We start from the raw sequence: 6,958 nt of genomic DNA, 5'->3' as shown, positions 1-6,958 counted from the left end.
CATGTGTCCCCCTCCAGGACTCCTTGAGAACGGTCCGTTCTCCGTTACCTTTGCCAACAGGGTGTCTGCTCAGGCACTGCGAACACAGCCAGCCCACATTGGCAGAAACATGTAAAGTCTATCTGTTTGACCTTGAGCTACTTTTCTGTTTTCACATTTGAAACGTGGGTGGCTGTTTGTCCAGGAGTCTGCCTCCCTTTAAATAAGAGAACAAATCTACAGAGTTGCAATCCGACTCAGGAACTGCTCAGAAACGGTCTTTCTTATTCTATCACTGTTCCAAACTGCTCCATGATTTCAGGTTTGGCCAAAGTCCTTTCTCACCCGGAGAGAAACAGAGCCTCCCCTTCCCCTGCCTTCTCACCTCCAAGCAGAAGTTTTCCTGGGCAGATGAGTACCAGAGGGCTAAAGATTCTTTGTTAATTAATTAATCAATTAAACACTTATCGAATGCTAATTACTGCATGATACCTACTGTGCTAGGTGCTGGTAGTACTGGGACAATGACACCGTTTCTACCCTTGAGGACACAGTGGTCCCTTTTATCTATGGGGGTTACTTCCCAAGACCCTTGTGGATGCTGAAACCGTGGATGGTACCACATGCTATATATACCATGTTTTTCCTTTACATATATCCTCAGGATAAAGTTTAGTTTATTTGTTAGACACAGTGCGAGATTAACAATAACTAAGTAAAATAGAACACTTGTAACCACATGCTGTAATAAGAGTCATGTCAGTGTGACCTCTTTCTCAAAATATCTCCCTGGACTGTCCTCCCCCTTCTTGTGAGGGCGTGAGGTGCCCCAGCGCCTGTGTGACGAGGTGAAGGGATGTGCTGAGAACGGGTTGCAATGTAAAACTTATGGATTGTTTATTTCTGGATTTTCCATTTAATATTTTTGGGCTGCGGTTGACCACTGGTAACGGAAACCTCGGAAAGTGAAGTGATGGGTAAGGGGGTGGGGGAACAGCGCTGCTGTTTCGGCGACGGTGACACCCGCAGCTGTGCAGCATGCCTGAAGTGCCACAGGGCGAGCCGAGGGGGAGGGTGTTAAGTGTCCAGAAGAGGGGCCTGGTGTCCTGGAGGGCTCGGAAAGCAGTCCTAGAGGAAGCAAGCGCTGGTCTTGAAGGAGGAGGAGGAGTTCTCCAGGTCACTGGGAGGAATGGTATCCTTAGACAAGGGGAGGGCTTGGGGTCCCCAGTCCTCTGGGGGGGCTGGAGAGGAAGGCGAGGCATGGACCATGAGGGGGCGGAGGGGGGGCAGATCTGGAAGGGCTTTATGGGCGTACTGAGTTAGTCAGTTAGACTCTGTCCTGAGATCAAACGGGACCGACGGAAGGGTTGTAAGCAGGCGAGTCAGATGATTACATTTTCACTTTCGGAAGATCGCTGTGGGTGCAGAGGAGAGAACAGCTGGGACGAGTGGGTAGAACCCTGGAGCCGGACACAGCAGCTTGGGGACGATGGCGGCGGACCAGGCCTGAACTGCAGCAGCGACCACAGGGCACAGCCAGGCGAAGGAGGCGTCTGGGAGGCAGAATGCGTAGGGCTTTGGGGTGGACCAGCTGTCAGAGGTGGAGGTCAAGGAAAGGCCAGGATGACCCAGGTTTTTAGCTTGAGAGAACCCGTGACTGTTAGTCCCGCTGACAGAGAGAAGTAATCCAGAAGAAAGATAAATTCCATTTCTAAAGGCTTGCAGTGTGGCCCGAGGGCTCAGACCGGGCTGGAAGCCGCCCCGGGCACAGCTAAACTGAGGTAGTCCTGAGTCATCCATCCGGCTGTGCCTCCAGCCACAGTGCTCTGCCCCAGGCACTGCGCTGGGCGGTGGGAGGGGAGCCGAGTGCCCCCTTACCAGCCTTGAGACTTCTCACTCTCAAGAGCTTCTGAGCTTCCATGTCGTCATCTCAGATATGGGCACCAAACCCTAGGTGATGAGGACAATCATTATGATGACACCGGAGGAAGCCCTCGGTAAACTGTCGTCACTATAGTGACCACGGTAAATAGTCATTTCAACAAAGAAGCGGAAAGCAATTTGCCTTGTGCCCAATGGAGATCAGTTACCGCAGACGCGTGAAAAGCCAGGTGGACCATAACTAACCTTAGAAATGTGGCAGACCTGGACAGAAGAGAAGAGGGGACTCAGAAGGTCTAGCACCCTCTTCTTCCGCACCACACTGCAAAAGGAGGTGACCGTTTTGTGGGTGAAGGGAAATACTCTAAAACAGCATGAGGCCGTTTTTCTGAAGTTGAGAACAGTTATCAGTAACACTTCTCACTTTAATAATTTTCTTTCAGTTGGTGTTTCCAATAAGTGCAGCTTCATTGAAAATGGTAAAGTTTCCTAAATTGCTATGGCCCTTATCAGTAAAACTACGTGCTTTCAATTTTAGGAATTTCATAGAATTCACCTCTTAGCATTCTCTAATGACTCTGAGGCATAGCAGGAGTTGTTATACCCGTTTTGTAAACAAAAGGATTAAGGCTTTGCCCTAGCTGGTGTGGCTCAGTGGGCTGAGTGCTGGCCTGCGAACCAGAAGGTCACCAGTTCAATTCCCAGTCAGGGCACATGCCTGGGTTGCAGCCAGGTGGCCATTTGTGGGTGAGCGAGAGGCAACCTACCAATGTACCTCTTGCCCATTGATGTTTCCGTCCCTCTCTCCCTTGCTTCTCCTGTCTCTAAAAATAAATAAAGTCTTTTAAAAAAAATAGTTCAGGTTTGAAGGGCCCAACAAGCTACCGAAATAGTAAACATCACACAGCTAGCTGGTGACAGCTCGAATCCACATCCTTTGTCTCCAAGATCAAGGTGGTTTTTTTGTATTACTTTATGTTATGTGCTCAGAAGGATCAAAGGCTTTGACACGTTGTGAAACACCGTTCAGCACGCCCCTTGTCGGTGTCTCAAAGAACAGGTCTGGGGAGGCATTTCAGAGAATCCCTCGCCCCAGTTCCAACTCCGGTGTCCCCAGAGACAAGACACCGGCGGCAGAGCGACTTCCTGGTGACAGGAAACTTTGGGCACCTGAGCTTTCAGCCCCAACGTCCCCCCTTGCCTCACTCGTCACCTCCCAAGCCTCTCCAACCTGTAGCACTTTCTTCCGCCAATCATCTGCTCTATCCCTTAAGACAACAGCCCTTCCACTCAACTAGCTCCTCCTTGGGCCACTCAGCGGAAGACCTGATGGGAAAGGGACTCGGTGGGCTCTCGGGAAAGTCTCCTCTGCTAATTTATCTTTTCGTCCTCTTCGTATCTGTATACTAACCGTTATGTGTTCAATAAGCATGAGCATTAGGGATCCAGAGAAGGAGAGTGTCCGTTAATGTTTCAGTGGGTGGGGAGGGGGGCAGATTGGTCATGTTTTAAATAGTGGTCACCTGTGCAAAATGATTTATGCATTTCAGGCTGGGCACAGTGTTTTAGATTTCTGCGGTCGTAAAGGGGGTAAGGCAGGAGGAGGAGCACAGAAGAAACAGGTGGGCCCCATTGGTTTCCGCCGGCCGCGCACGTACCCTTCTTCACCTAAATTAAATGCAAACCCACGTTCTTTGACAACACAGGAGCGAAAGACACCAGGAGTGAGTCAATTATCATTGCTATAAATATAAGCCTACACATTGTCAGGCCATAAACACGAGTAATTAAGGAAACAGCGAAGGGCCGCTTGGGGGACACACTTGGAGGGCAGCTGCTCCAGAACCTGGCCCTGCAGACTCCCTGGCTCAGGGTACCAGCCGCTCAAACCTTGCAGGGCTCAGTGAACCCTCCGCGAAAATCCTCCCGGCTCCTCCTCCTCCTCCGCTGGCAGGAGAGCACAGGGGGGGGGGCGGGGAGCCAGGGAATCCTCACCACACCGTCACTGCGCCTAGAGGAGTACATCCAGCCCGAGACCCAGACTTCCTGCACCCTCCAAGGGGGCTGAACACGGCGTGTGACGGGGATTTTCTGGCCGTACCAAGGACCTCGGGCTGCTCAGACTTGTTTGGGTTTTCACAGGCAGCCCACTTCCTCGCCCCTCGGGCCGCGTCTGGCGCAGCCCACCTCCCCCAAGGCCCCGCCTCCATTCGGGCAATTCCCGCTCATCTTTCAGATCCCTTAGACCTTAGCTCCGCCAGCAGCCTTCCCGGATCTCCCCCGAGTCTGGATCTGGAGCCCCGTCTGTGACCGCCCCCTCTTGGATGCGGGTGGTAGTTGCCCGCGAGTCGGTTTCCCTTTCTGGACTGCGAACTCTGCCGGGGCGAGAGGCGATCCCGTCCTCTCTTTAGTCCCCACCTCTCACGACACCGCCTGGAGCACAGGGAGGGTTCCAAACACTCGGGAATAAATTGGAGGAGTGGCGTGTCCCCAGAGTGGGGCGCCGGGCCGCGTGTCTCCCGCACCGCAGCCCCTCCTAGGCCTCACTCTCTCCGCAGCTCAGACTTGGGACTCTCCCGCAGAGGCGCGCCGGCGGCTGGGTCCCGCCTCCTTGATCCCGAGCGACCCCGCCCGCACGGCCGCCCTGCGCGCGTCGCTGGCGCGAGCTCCGGGGCGGCGGCTCCTGGGCCGGAGCCGGCGGAGCAGGTGGGGGCGACAGCCCCGCCTCCGCGTCCCGGCAGCACCAGAGCTGGCGGCCGGGGAGCGAGCCGGGCGCACCGAGCACTGCACGGAGCGCAGCCCGGAGCGCAGCGCAGCCGCAGCAGCGTCGCCGGGAGCTCGGGCGCTGCGGGACGGAGCCCGGAGCCCGCAGGCGGCAGCAGCGGGGACGTCAGCCGCAGCTCGAGTTCCGTCCGGCCCCAGGCGCGGCCAGCGGCAGGTAGCGGGTCCGTGACTGAGGGTGGGGGGAAGGGCTCTCGCGGCGGCCGCTCGGCCCGTCCCGGGGCGGAGCGACCCTCGGCGGGGACAGGGATGCCCCGCGCGTGCCTGCGTCCGGTGGGCCTTCCCCCCGAGCCGTCGAAGAGGTGTCGCGCTGCACCGGTGCCCGACGCCCTGCGCCCGCCGCGCTCGGCCCCACGGCCCCGGCGGTAACGGGATCGCGGAAGGAGGAGGTCGCCTCGGGGTTGTTCGGTGACTTCCCGCGCCCCGACTGTCCAGTGAGCGGCCCCTAGCGCCAAGGCCGCCCGGCCGGACCCTTTCCCGAGCTCCCCCCTCCTCCCTTCCCCGTGTCACCCCCAGAACAAAAGGCTGGGGTCTCGCTGGGGCGGGGGCTGTCTCGGGAACGCTGGGGCGGAGGAAAGAGCTAGGAAATCGCAGAACTGCAGGTGGCTGTGGGGACACAGAAACAGCCCCCCAAGTGGAGCCCGGTCTGGGGTCTGGAGATGGGAAGTGACTTGCCCAAGGTCACACACAGCTCGTGGTGACCGGACTGGGGCCGGGGCGCAGGTCTCGGGACTCCCCTCCCGGGGCTCCAGAAATTTAGATGCGGCCACGAAGGGGCTTTAAGGTCCTTTGGAGGACCCTCCTCTCTCCCACCCCCTCAGTGCACCGTGCCGCAGGTGGCAGGGCCGCAGGTTTGGGGGAGAGGGCACTGCGGGTCTCGGAGGGTGGGGGGAGCCCGGCCCGGCCCCCGTGGGCGGGCAGGCACCGGCTCCGGGAACAGCTCCTTCCGAACGTGGCGTGCCAGCCGCGTGGAGGTGCCTGCGGCGGGAGCGGGGGCGACACGGGGACTGAGTGTGCGCTGCTCCCTGAGGAGAAGTTCTGCCAGGACGGGGAGTGCAGCTCCCACCCCCGCCTGTCCCGCCCCCGCCCGGGACGCACAGCCAGCCTCCCTGACACCCGGGGTGTTCCGTGACAGGCTGCGTTTGGAAGTAAAGTCACTCCGTAGCAGGAAGTTGGGCCGTCACTTCGCCTCTCTGAACCTTGGGTCTTGGCTGCGAAACAAGGGACCTGTTGGACAGGACCTGTGTGGTTTAGAAAGTTCGGGGTCTTTCTCCTCCTCTCCAGAATCTTCCCTCTCTTCCGAGGAAGCATTGGAAGTGCATTCCTCGTGGTCAGTAGTAACAGTTATCACTGGGACGCTAGCCTTCCCTGAATATTTTTTCTTCAGCTTTCCACAAAGCTAACTTCTGCAATGGATGTTGGGAGAGGGGTTGCCTTTGGGCCTGGTAGTGACCTTGACAGGGCACCCCCGTTCGGGGAGGCTCCGGGGGTGCTGGGGAAACGCCCCACCTGCACCTAAGCAGTGGTCACACCAGTGTGCACATTGTCAACATCTGTGAAGTTCTTCCCCAGAGATGGGCACACGTGGTTTAGGTGCGTCTTCCCTCAACAGGAAAGTGGGTACCAACTGAATGCCCAGATGGGGGAGGCTTTCCAGCCAGTGCCTTTCAGAGACGCATTTAAAAGCCACAGAAACCAAACCGGGAGAAATGAAAAGGGCAAGGGAGCAAAAGAAGTTTGGGGAATTACAGGAAATGGAGTAGACGCTGCAAGGGTGGGGGTGGAGGGTGGGGAGTTGGGGGTGTGGGCTTGACCGAATGCCTTAGAGTGCATCACCTCCTAGGATACAACACAACTGTGGCCGTGCCTTTTGACAGCTGAGAAAACAAAAGGTTGCATGCCTTCCTCAGAGGAGGCAGAGTTCAGGACCTGGCTGCACAGACCTCAGACCCTACACACGAGACCCTCAACAGGCTGTTTGAGCCGCCCCAGGCAGGGCAGAGCCATGGGGCGGCGGAACATGAGGGCTGGCTCCCTGCCACGCCCCCTTTGTGCTCCTTCCCAGGAGTCTCTTGTTTTCATATCATTGTCAGTGTGCCGCGGTGTCACACAGCCTGAAGTTAGCGGGCAGCAGAAGGGATGGAGGCAGCGTGTGTCTAAGAACATGCAGTTTTAGGAACGGGAGGAAGCCAGCTGGTCCAGCCTGGCAACGCTCTTTTCGGGAGATTTATTGTTCCGAAAGCATATAGTGCAGGTTGTGATTTTACAGTCACTTAAACACACAGAGAGAGTACATCAAGGAGCCTGGAAAAGGTCT

General features: G+C 57.0%; 1 protein-coding gene across 1 annotated transcript in view; it reads left to right on the top strand.

Annotated features, from left to right (window-relative positions):
- Nucleotides 1-4,409: 4,409 nt before the first annotated feature.
- WIPF3 (WAS/WASL interacting protein family member 3) overlaps nucleotides 4,410-6,958 on the top strand; it is a 73,232-nt gene continuing 70,683 nt past the window's right edge. Inside the window, exon 1 of the mRNA XM_036010450.1 lies at nucleotides 4,410-4,798. The gene's annotated coding sequence lies outside the window, so the exon portion shown is untranslated. The remainder of the gene's footprint in view (nucleotides 4,799-6,958) is intronic.

Source organism: Phyllostomus discolor, chromosome 10 (genome assembly GCF_004126475.2).
Source record: "Phyllostomus discolor isolate MPI-MPIP mPhyDis1 chromosome 10, mPhyDis1.pri.v3, whole genome shotgun sequence".
Classification (NCBI taxonomy): Eukaryota; Metazoa; Chordata; class Mammalia; order Chiroptera; family Phyllostomidae; genus Phyllostomus; species Phyllostomus discolor.
The sequence above is the reverse complement of the archived record's forward strand: the minus strand, read 5'-3'. Positions and strand labels throughout refer to the sequence as shown.